Below are 11,274 nucleotides of genomic sequence, written 5' to 3'. Positions count from 1 at the left end.
ACAGTATGGAATCTAAACACCCGAGCAGATGGATTTCCAATCAGCACACGTTACACTAAACGGTAGAAAACAGGGGGATTTCTTTACGCAGTTATCAGCACACCCGGTATTCGCTTATAGAAGCCGCGGTGCTGTGCTGAACTTAAACTCACAGCAATATCAGTTATTCTGTGCGATTGATTCTCATTTCATTCTAAACTCGCCCACCCAGGGACGCCATTAAATGTAGAGGTTTGATGGGTTTACTGAGACAATTATTAATTGTAGCAGTAATCACGAGGTTCTTCGTTGGGGCTTTTAGAAAATCAATCGTCAGAACAACTAACAACGCACACACACGGGTTCAATACACAAGATACATTTATTCATATAAATTGTGCACCAAACATATACTAGTCTGCCTGGATACGAGCGGCAGACCTTACTGTGAGGGTTATCAATATACAAGGTATATAATCTCGAAGAGATGCCAACACAAAGAGATACACAACAGAGAATATATGTCAATATATATCGTTCGGTTACCAAATCGCTAATCAGTGTTATTACCCACTGTTACTCTAAACTCGTAAGTAAATACATTACTCATGAATTAAATTGATAACAACTTGTTTTGAGGTACAATTGAATTCTCAAGACGCAATGTAGAACATGGGGTTTACTTATCCACTGTATGGATTTGGAATTTCCCGGCACGAACACCAAACCAGCTGACAGGCTCTGTTGCAGCCTCGGTTCCGGCGGTTGTCCAATGGGCGTTGTCCCGGTGTCCTCTGGCTACCGGCCAACCAGTCGAGGCCCAGCTCGGAGTAGGACAGCCGGAGGAATCTGACTGTGGCGCGCAAGGCAGTCGTTGCTCCGAGGGGATCTATTAGCAGTCCGGCTGGCTAGTAGAAAGTCTCTATGCACAGAGTGTGACCGCGAGTCCTCACAAGTCACTCTTTTGCCTGGGAAGAAGCTGGTTCGTTCCCGGTCCAGCGCTGCTTCTGAATAAGCTATTCAGGTTGTCGACTAGGGTCCAACTGTAGGCTGCCGTTGATCAAGCGGAGCATTCACGTTGGTAGAATTCTGAGTATGTACGGGATCCTCGGCCTCGCGCTTAGAACAAAGTCCAAGTCCCTTTGCAGACAACAGCAGTTGTCACGTGATTGTCTCTGAGAATGCGCGGAAATGGTCAAGGAGAGCCCCGATCTGAGCTTGCGCTCCCTTTTTGACCAAGACACAGATGTGTGCTGATTGGTTGAGAGTTTGGCGGGCATTGGAGACCCACGTGGTATTACCACGCCCTGCCAGTCCCTGATTGGTTGGTCAAGGTGAGATATGAGTCACTTACTCTTGACACTTAGGAATGCAATCCAGATGTCCATTCGGCACTCCCTAGACAGATAGGCGCCAATGGATGACCATTGATCATGATAGCCAGGCTTAGCTAAGTGCATCCCCATTTGGGAGCTGTCCCTTATCAAAAGAAAACATCTTAAAGCAGCCTGCATGAATACTTTCTCTGTGGCTGCACCACAGAGATGGAGGGTGAGATGGGGCCTCATTTTGGACAGCATACCACCGCTTAATTCTGTCTTATTAACAAGCATTGCCGCTACAACGGCATCTCTGCTTTCAAACTTCCTCCTGACGTGTTTGACAGGATCTGGGCCGTGGTGAACAGTGGGAAAGATGCCCTGTGGAGAGTGAGGAACATGGGGCTGTTCAAAGGCATCGAGGTCCCAGTCAAGGCAGCAGGTAGCCTGGCCATGTTCATCACCCGAGAGAACTATTACCTCAGAGATCTGTGGAGAGAAGGGAGGGAGGAAGCAGAAGATCTGTGGGAAATAGAGAGCATAGGTCAATATCTCAAGAGACTGTGAAAAACATTGTCATGTTTAAGTAAAGAATGTGATTTGCACCAGAAAAAAAGAAATTGTTGCTATGTAACTGGTACCGTGTCAAAATGTAATGAGATGTGATCATATATACTGTTCTAAGTATGTATATTAATGTAAAGCTTTCTAATTTGTGATGTCCTGTATTTTTTAGGAAAAGAAAATAAAGTTCTTAAAAATCGAAATCGAATCGGTTCACCCAGAGCGAGGCTCGGCCATTGCACTCCGGCTGTGCTGACCCCTGCGAATTCCCCCAATGTGGGAATCTCGACTGCATAATTTCTGGTAGTGGGGGACTGCGTTCGCGCTCTCCCCTGATGTGCTTGGTCCAATATCAGATACGGAAGAGTTACGACACCACGAGCTGCGATAGGATCCCAGTTCGAAAGGAGTCGATGCCACTGCTGGTTCCCGGTTTCTTTTAGTTAGAGGTCCGGAGAAGCATTTCAAGCTGGTTACACTACTCCTTCCGGACATTCATTCCCTTTTCAAAGTCAGTCGTTTTGCTGTAGTCTGCATTATTTAGGCTGATTATCGAGGTTAGCCTTTATTTGGTCATGGGGGCCTCGGTACTGTATGCTAATTCTCAAGACAGTTTCACCCGTTTTCTGATTGCTAGGTTCTGTACCAGTGCAGACATGTCAAACAGTGGCTGTACCTCTATTGTATCCGTGCTCAATGAATGAAATCAGTAATAAATGAATATATGTATAGTTATACGAAAAACAAGTGGTTTATCGACTCTTCTTCATTTGCAGATTTAGAGGCAGCTTCGATATTCGTTTTACAAACGTTTTTTTTTTATATGGGTCACACACATGCCATAGCAACAAAACATCTCTAGAGATGAGGCTATAGATCACCTTTCCATCCTCCAGGTTTTCCTCCCAAAGCCTACAGTACCAACGGCGACCCCTGCTGGCCGAGAGAGCAAAAGCTTGCAGCACCTGGTATTCCCAGGCGGTCTCCCATCCAAGTACTAACCAGACCCAACCCTGCTTAGCTTCCGAGATCAGACAAGATCGGGCACATTCAGGGTGGTGTGGCCACAAGCAAAAGCCATGCCGCCTGAATCGCTACTTGAAGCTGTGTGTGGCTGGGGCTCCGTGCCCCCCGAGCGGGACTGAAGGATCGTTCGTGTGCAACTCTTTGGAAAGGAGCCTCTTTCCAAATCGCATTGCGTACCTGGATGTTGGCGAATGTGCTCCCTTGTGTTGGCTTGTCCCGCACTGGAGGAGAACAAACAAACTGCTCGGAGGAGCACAAGGCAAGTCTTCACAAGACAAGAACCTCCAGTGCACAGCACTCAAAACATTTCTGGGCTGTCGCGTGTTTATTTCAGCACATCAAGCGCACCAGTCCAACACGTCGGCCAGGTGCGCGGCGCCTCCGCCCTCTTGTGGCCTTGCGGTGTCAGAGCAAGAGGCTCCTTCTCGCTGCCTTTCCGCTGTGTTGCAGAGCCCCGAGAGGGAACCTGGAGCGCACACTTTGTGGGGGGCGGGGGACCGCGTTCGCGCTCTGCCCCCGGTCTCTTGTGCGAGTACTAAATCTCACGGCGTCAGCCAGCGGCCAGGAGACAAGTACAATATCGCGGGACAGGGGGGCCTCGTCATTGATTGTTACATATGAGACGGGCATTAGGAGGAGACCCCGACTGATTGGTAAAGGGGAATACTAACACCAGAGTGACACCCCCGGCGTGTCTTCTTGAGAGACGCCCAGGGATTTCTTAATGGCCAAGGAGGGTCGGGACCTCGGTTTTACGCCTCCCCCGAAGGACGGCGCATGTTTGTGCAGCAGAGTGTCGCCATCAGGATGCTGGGGCATAAGAAAGCCACACAGACCGCAGGGTGAGCGCTCCCTACTGGTCCCAGTCACACCTCTTGCAGGAGCAGCAGCAACCTGAGCTTTTCCGGGGGGAATCTCCCATCCGGGTGCCGACTAGGCTCACACCTGCTGGGCTGCCGTGGGTGAGCCCAGTCGAGAGTCGCAGGGTGAGATCTAGTCACCAGGGAGAAACGATACTCAACTCAACAAGCGAGCGCGTTGGTTGCTCTTGCTCTTAATGTAAGGAGCGGTTTTTTTTTTGCATTAATCATTATTAACCAGAAACAGCTGCACAACTGGTGGCATTTGTGATTATTTCACTTCTCTGCTTCAGCAAGGTCAATAAAAGACTCTGAAAGTAGTAGAGAAAAACTGAATTAAAATCATATTACAAATTCTGAGCGATATCTGCATACAGGCAATCCAATAAGAACGTTGAAATCTTTGAATATCATCTCTCTATATATTGCGCTGCTTTTTCCTTGGAGTGAAACTATTGGATTGAAGGAATGCTAACCGCTGGGTTAAAATGTATTGTTGTTATTTGGAGAAATCAATGAACTCTTGATTTTATATGTTTTAACAGACGGTCATGTGCACAGAAAAAAGACAGTGCTGATTATTTTTCTGGAGACGGAGCACTGATGACCTATCTGAGCCAATTGATAAAGCCCACCCAGTGGATACTCTAGCAGAACGTGGAAGAACGTTCACCATTGTAACCAAGGCAACCACAGGAACAACATCAAGAAGTACAATCAATTCCCCATTTAAATCTTTCGTGTAAGGCATGCTATGTGAAAGCATGAAGTAAATCCCCTGATCTCTTTTGAACATGGACAAGGTATTTCTGATGGAGCGCTATGAGCAAAGATTTAATAAGCTACTCCTGCCGATGATTCAGCTTAAAGAATTCAAAGCTTCACAAACAAAAGCAGCTCGCTACCACAGCCAATATTAAATGTACTTGGTGGCACATTACCATTTGCACTGGCTCAAAAGTGATCTCGGCAAACCTTGTTCCCTACGTAAAGCTGAAAGCGCCAAAGAGCATTTCCATTGAGAAAAAAAAAATCTTTCTTGATGTTAAACATAGAGAGCCTGCCTTTTAGAAGTTCTCCCTCTAAACACCTTGTGCAGCCTCCCGACAGACTAACAAAAAGCACCTTTTCACCAACTCAATTTATAATATGCCCCTCAAAACTCACAACCGAATAACAATCCATCTGTATATTTGATTTCCAAGATCCATTCAAGGCAACTTGGCTCTTCACAAGCAAATAATTTCAGGGAAGAAACTCAGTTTAGTCAACTACTGGTGCATTCAGCACACCACTTGCTCTCACTTGTCAGGGTGGCCGAGTGGTCTAAGGCGCCAGACTCAAGAACATGTGTCTTTCCAGCTGGCTTGGGTATTCTGGTCTCCAAATGGAGGTGTGGGTTCAAATTCCACTCCTGACAGCCTCTGTTTTTACCTCTCTTGAATTGTTCCAGTGCTAGCTGACAGGGAATGACTGAAATATAAAAGCAGCAGAAGAAAGCAAGCAACTCAATGCAATTTGTGAGTATTCTGCACTGTTAAAATGCACAGGTTTTCATACTTTTTGGAATTCGTAGCTCAAGAAGTGACTCCTGTTTCATTTTCTATTCACCAACTCGATTTGCATTCCGCCCCTCACACCTCACAACAGAATAACAAACGGCTTCATGTGCCACAGCATTCCCCTGTAGATTCGGTTTGCACTATGAATTAGGCGACCCCGAATGAAATATTTTAGTGTTGGCTCAAATGTGAGGAATTTCATGAATCCTCAAAAAGGAACGCTTGCAGAAAATGCCAGCAATTCAAAGCGTGTAGGCAGCATGAACAGACCAATTCTGAAATTTCTTTTATTGCGGGTGGTGCTTTCCGAGTCGATGGCTCTGCATTAGAAATGAGAAGTGCTGAACTCTAAACATGTTCTTGCCATTACTGCTACTCCTGCTGCTACTCCTTCGTCCTCGAAAAAAGAAAAAACAGGCATTTTTTGAGTCTCAAAATGATCTTCTGGATCCACAAGAAACATGTAAATTTGATTGATTCTGCAGTATTTTGGATGTACTGTACTTATAACTTCTATCGAAGAGAGATTTCATCAGTTGCATGAAATTGAAACTTTCGACTTTTTGTCTGGTATTGAAAACGTTAAAAAAAAAAAACAAAACAATTTTCTAACGAACAACTCATGAATTATTGCCAGGATCTATATTTAGCGTTCGGTAGTGATAACACTGCTGATATTGATTGAGTAGAAATCTATGATGTATTGACAGCTTTATCTGAAGCGAGAAGTCCTAGAACGCCATCTATGAAGTTTTAGGATTCATACCAAGAAATGCCTTTTGTTTCCCACCCCAACTGCTGCTTTTGCATTACACATTACGTGAACATTACCAGTTTTGGTAGCTTCTGGGCACGATTAAACTGAAACTGAAACTTAGTACAAAATTCTTTAAGATGAACCATGTCCAAAAATTGTAAATCAGGACTAATTTTAATATCAAATGAAATTACTACAGAAGAAAAGGTTTAACTGAAATATGAATAAGACTATGCAAGCCTGAAAAATAGAACAATTCAATTTATACAGATGCAGCCATTCAAAGTGCGCGGTACAGACACGTACTGGAGGTAATTGGCTACGGCTTCGCGCATTTTGACGCAAGATGACACGGGGTACCGCGGTACGTGATTGGTTGACCGACAGGGGGACTCATGGTCCGTTGGTCTGTCGTAGAAAGATTTACTGTAAACGTCTTTACTGTGCCCGTTGTAGTATTGAATATTCATATGGAATTTTACCACTGAAGGGAAATCTTAGTAGCTGAGCATAAAAAGAATAGGAGCATACTGTAACGCGTGTGAAGGCCATAAACTATATTAATTTTGGAACATAAACATACAGTATATGGCTGGTCTTGGTACTTTAAAGAAAACATACACGAAACATGGTTTCATTATGACCAGAATCGGTCTTGAGATATTTTTAACTTGATTTACGGTATTTAAGAGGTATGTCTTGACACCGATACTACGCAAATACTGCTTGCATTTCATACGGTCAAATTACTTTTGAGCAACTGATAAGAAGCGCGAAACGGTATGCCCAGGGCGTTTTAGTTTCGTTTTGTGCGGGGACTCTGCTTTTACTATCTCGCCGTGGATTGATTAGAGATATCAAGTACATACAAGTCATTTTTTAAATGTTGTAGTTCGTCTTGTAAAAATGTTACGAGTACATCATCTGTCAAACATTACACAGGTTCTGTTTCCATATTGCGGATTTTGGTTACGTAATATTATTTTCTAATTTCACGTTGTGAATATATGATTTGGGCAAACAGAGCCGCAAAGAAGTACATTATGGGTTGTTGTTTTTTTTTGCAGTTTTATCTAGAACAAGCGATGCTTAAACCTTTGTCTGATTCTTGTGAAACTATCCACACGACAGTTACAGTACCTAGGAGTTGACTTCAGTAATGTCACTGATGGGATGTTTCTAAAAATCCATCCACTGTAAAACGTCTTCTCCAGTTGTCCTGCATATGTATTCGCTAATGAAGCTGTGTGTTCTGAGCCTGGTTCTCTACATTTCTGTATGAACCAGCTTAGAGGGCTAAAGACAACTTGTGTTTAAATTGAGTGTAAGGTAATTTATGCTTCTAAAGTCATGGTCAGCATTTATTATTGTACTGTGCTGTAAACTTCTTCTGTGCCTAATTACATTATTTTATAGCTTTATCAAATCTGTACATTGTCTTTCGATAATGTTTCTGTAGTGCTTTTTCAGGACTCACCATGTGACCGTGCCGGTGGTGCTGTGGGTTAGGTTCCTGACTCCCATGTCACATGGTCTGTGATTGAATCCCATGTAACTATGACTTTATTTTTTAACAAACATTTCTTTGAAAAAATGAAACGTTTCCCTTGGTCAGAGATTAAATTAAACCTCACTCGCACCAAACAAATTTATATTTCTAAATATCACAACATGATCGAATTTAAGTATTTTTAATAACAATGAATAGTCACCTATGCATTACAAAATAAACATTTATATTGATTTGAATCACGTTTTGATTTAAATCGTAAACACGTGTTTAAATATATGTGTTTAAAGGCGATATACTGTATAAAAGCGCTGATTCTTATGGAATGTGTTCCGCCGGGGATTCAAAAAATGTATTTTTTTTAATCGCGTATCTAAGGAAAATTGCAGTATAACTTTGTTCATGCACAAACAGTGGCATGTTATATTATTAATTTGGGTGTCTCCTCTTGCCAGAAAGCTCTAAATGGCATTTTCAGTGCGGTTTTTGACTTTTTCTAAATTGCAACCCATAAATAAACTGCGACACTTATCATTCAACCAGAGCTCGAAATATCACAAGGACCCTCAAGAGCACAGCAAAGACTGTATTAAAAGACTGTATCACACCTAAAGAAGACTATTTTAAATTTCTTGGCGCAGTTCATTGTGCAATTAACTCTTGTATGTGCTGTCCGTGCTCAAAATGCAATTTAAAAAAAGTCAAAAATCATGCTCAAAATGTAATTTAGAGCTTTCTGGCAAGAGGAGACACCCAAATCAATAATGTAACATGCCACTGTTTGTGCATGAACAGGGTTATACTGCTATTCCCTTTGATACCCGATAAAAAAAAATAAAAAATGTTTTGCATCCATATGAATCAAGTAACAGGTTTATTCCATGCTGAAAGAAAACACATTCCATAAAAATTGACTGAGCTCCGCTCTGTACCACGCAATGATCCCCCCAGAGTCTCTGCCCCGGGTTATGTGGGTTTTTAGACAGAGGGTAAAAAACTCTCTCTCTCGCTTGACCTCCCCCTCCCTGTGTATTGTCTGTTTTTTTTTGATAACAAGGCTCACCAGCTAATGTGAATCGAAACATGTCTTTCTAGCTTTTAAAGTCGTGCGATGTGTAAGCCACAATTCAAGTAGAGAAAAAAGAGCTGACTGACAAGATTTAAGATGTGGCTGTCAATGTTGGATTAAAAAAAAACACATTGCCGACGTTTGTTGCATTGCTTGAAAAATAACTTTATTTCAAGAGACTGGATAAGTAATTCAAGTGTTTTTTTTTTAACTTCCTGAAAAACAACTAATAATTTAACTATATGTGCAAACGTTTTATGATATGTCGCTGTTGTGAATGTCTGTGGACATGTGCTGGCTGGACAGGAGGCTCTACTGTACACAGAGAGGGGCGGGAGGAGGGGACAAGCCGATACATACTCTTAGAGTTTGATTAATAGGGAATATAATACAAAAATATAGTACTAAAAATAAGATACACTCTACAGACATTCACAACGGCGACTGTCAGAAGATAGGACACAGAGGCTCAGGCACCCGCTGAATGGAAAAGGGGCACTTTAATGTTCTGTATGGCTAATACTAAAGCCAATACTTCAATACTTTAATATTCTTTTCTGTATGTTTAACAATAGTGGTTACTGGCCTAATTCGTCCCTGCTCCCGTTGTTAGGTGTTAATGTGTTGTTAAGTGTGAATTTGTACCCGTTTCCCTGAGGTCTGGCTTTTTTTCTGGAAAACCATAACTCTGGTCTTGTCCAGATTGACTGTCGGCGCCCAGGTCTGACAGTGCTGCTCCAGCAGTGCCAGGTTCTGGCGCAGCCTCTGTTCTGTGGGCGACAGCGGGACCAGGTCGTCTGCACAGAGCAGGAACTCGATTTCCATAATTAATGCAGATCAGTAAATCAAGGGACAAAACAACTATTGCGCCCGGGTCGTCAATGGGCTTTGACGTGCTAATGCATTGGTTTAACAGTCCGGGTGTGGCAAGCCTCTAATGTCTCCCGACTTCGGCAAAAGGCACCCGCCTTTCATTGGAAGACAATGAACATTCTAGCCGTACATGTGAATATAGCATAAATACACCAAGGGATTGGGTGAGCTCCCATCACAAAAAAAAACCTGTGAACCTGCACTACAGGGACCACAGTACAGTATGGAGACCAAGACCTTTTACAGGAAGAGACGGGGTGCTTCTGCCGCCCCAGCTTCCAAAGAGCGAAGGGTAAGCAAATACAGCAGACTTCGTCTGAAATATGCGATTACAGCGCATATTACAAGGTATTATTGCCGTTTTGAATTTTAAATTCAATTATAATTATTTCTTCGTAGCCTGTTCTTCAAGAAAACACCGCACGGGCGAAACGATCTTTGAAATCTACCACCAGGACAGTAAAAAAGAAAGCGGTAAGACGGAAAAAAAGAAAAGTTTATTTTGACGTCTGTTCCGCGACTGATGAATACTACTGTGTGACTTTATTTCTTACATGAATTATGTTATTTTGCCACAGGCCGTGGGTCTCTGCTCTCGGCCACTGGCCAGGGTGCCAACCTGTAGAAGCAGCACCTGTGTGGAGACTTTTCGGCAGCAGCGGGAGCAGTACGACGCATTACTGGGGAGGATTGGGAGGCTAGAGACACTCCTGAAAATGCAGAGGAAGGAGACAGTATGTTCCAGCAGTCAAACAGTTGAGCAGCTGTCTCCCGAAAAGTGCCTCTCCCCGCTGCGCAGGTTGCAATGCCTGGCGGAAGCTCTGCCCCCCGCAGAGCACACACCGCCTCAGGACACTCCATCCCGGCCTCTCCGCTCACCACCGCACAGGAATTTGTTGATGCTGTCCCCGCCGTCTATCTCCCCCCAGGAAGCACCGTTTACAGAGCAGAATTCACAGACGCCAGTGGGATGAATAATTCTCCCAGATATCCAACTGTTACCCATCACTCAGGAGATGGAGGGGGGGTTGTACTTGCAGTGCATCGGCATAGACGGGAAAGCAAGAGCCGACCGCTACGCCGCCCTCGTGTTTCGAAATCTTGTGACTTTTGAAATTTACTGGGGGTGGACCACGTCTGTAAATTTCGATGGGTCCAGAGGCAAAAGTGCCTTGCCTTGCAATCTCCGGGAAACCATTAGTAGCATGGTGAATCAGAGATTCTCAACCCTTACTTCGTGCGACTGGAAAAGAATTTGTGATCGGATCAACGAAATGCTTCGCAGAAGGAGGCACTCTTTTCCTCTAGTTTAACAGTCTGTCCACAAACAAAACATTCCTGTTAGACAAGAGGAATTGAAAAAAAACAATTACTTTTGTCAATGGAAACCGGTGTGTGTGTCTCTCTCTGCTGGATGTCCCTCTCACTCTCTGCTGAATGAATAAAAGCATTTTATTAAAAACGCGTTTTCATTTGTCTGGTATTTACTTTGGTCCCTTTTAACTGTTTTTCGATCTACCGTATTGCTTTGAGATGCCACTTTTAAAGGTGATATGTAAAATAAAGTTTTTTATTATTGTTATAGAGAAACATGATCAGATTTTCCCTGGTTCAGAAAAAAAGAGCTAAAGTGCTACACCTAACTGTCTTAATTCGATGTATTTAAAGCAATGAACTACTGTAGGTGTAACATAACATTCAGAAATACAATCATTTCTGAATATTCAGAGAATAGTTTTGTGGTGTTTGTTTAGA

General features: G+C 43.3%; 2 non-coding genes and 1 pseudogene across 2 annotated transcripts; 2 read left to right on the top strand and 1 right to left on the bottom strand.

Moving 5' to 3' along the window:
- The first annotated feature begins 2,056 nt into the window (after positions 1-2,056).
- Positions 2,057-2,197, top strand: LOC148824406 (U1 spliceosomal RNA; annotated as a pseudogene).
- Positions 2,198-2,815: 618 nt separating this feature from the next.
- LOC148824405 (5S ribosomal RNA) lies at positions 2,816-2,934 on the bottom strand. The gene has a single exon (XR_016093079.1). It is a non-coding gene; the product is annotated as a 5S ribosomal RNA (ribosomal RNA).
- Positions 2,935-5,055: 2,121 nt separating this feature from the next.
- trnal-caa (transfer RNA leucine (anticodon CAA)) lies at positions 5,056-5,168 on the top strand. Its single transcript has 2 exons — positions 5,056-5,093; positions 5,123-5,168. It is a non-coding gene; the product is annotated as a tRNA-Leu (tRNA).
- Positions 5,169-11,274: the final 6,106 nt, after the last annotated feature.

The sequence above is a fragment of the Atractosteus spatula genome, chromosome 10, assembly GCF_055471065.1.
Source record: "Atractosteus spatula isolate fAtrSpa1 chromosome 10, fAtrSpa1.hap1, whole genome shotgun sequence".
Lineage (NCBI taxonomy): Eukaryota > Metazoa > Chordata > Actinopteri > Semionotiformes > Lepisosteidae > Atractosteus > Atractosteus spatula.
Note: the sequence above shows the minus strand (reverse complement) of the source record. Positions and strands in the feature narration are given on the sequence as shown.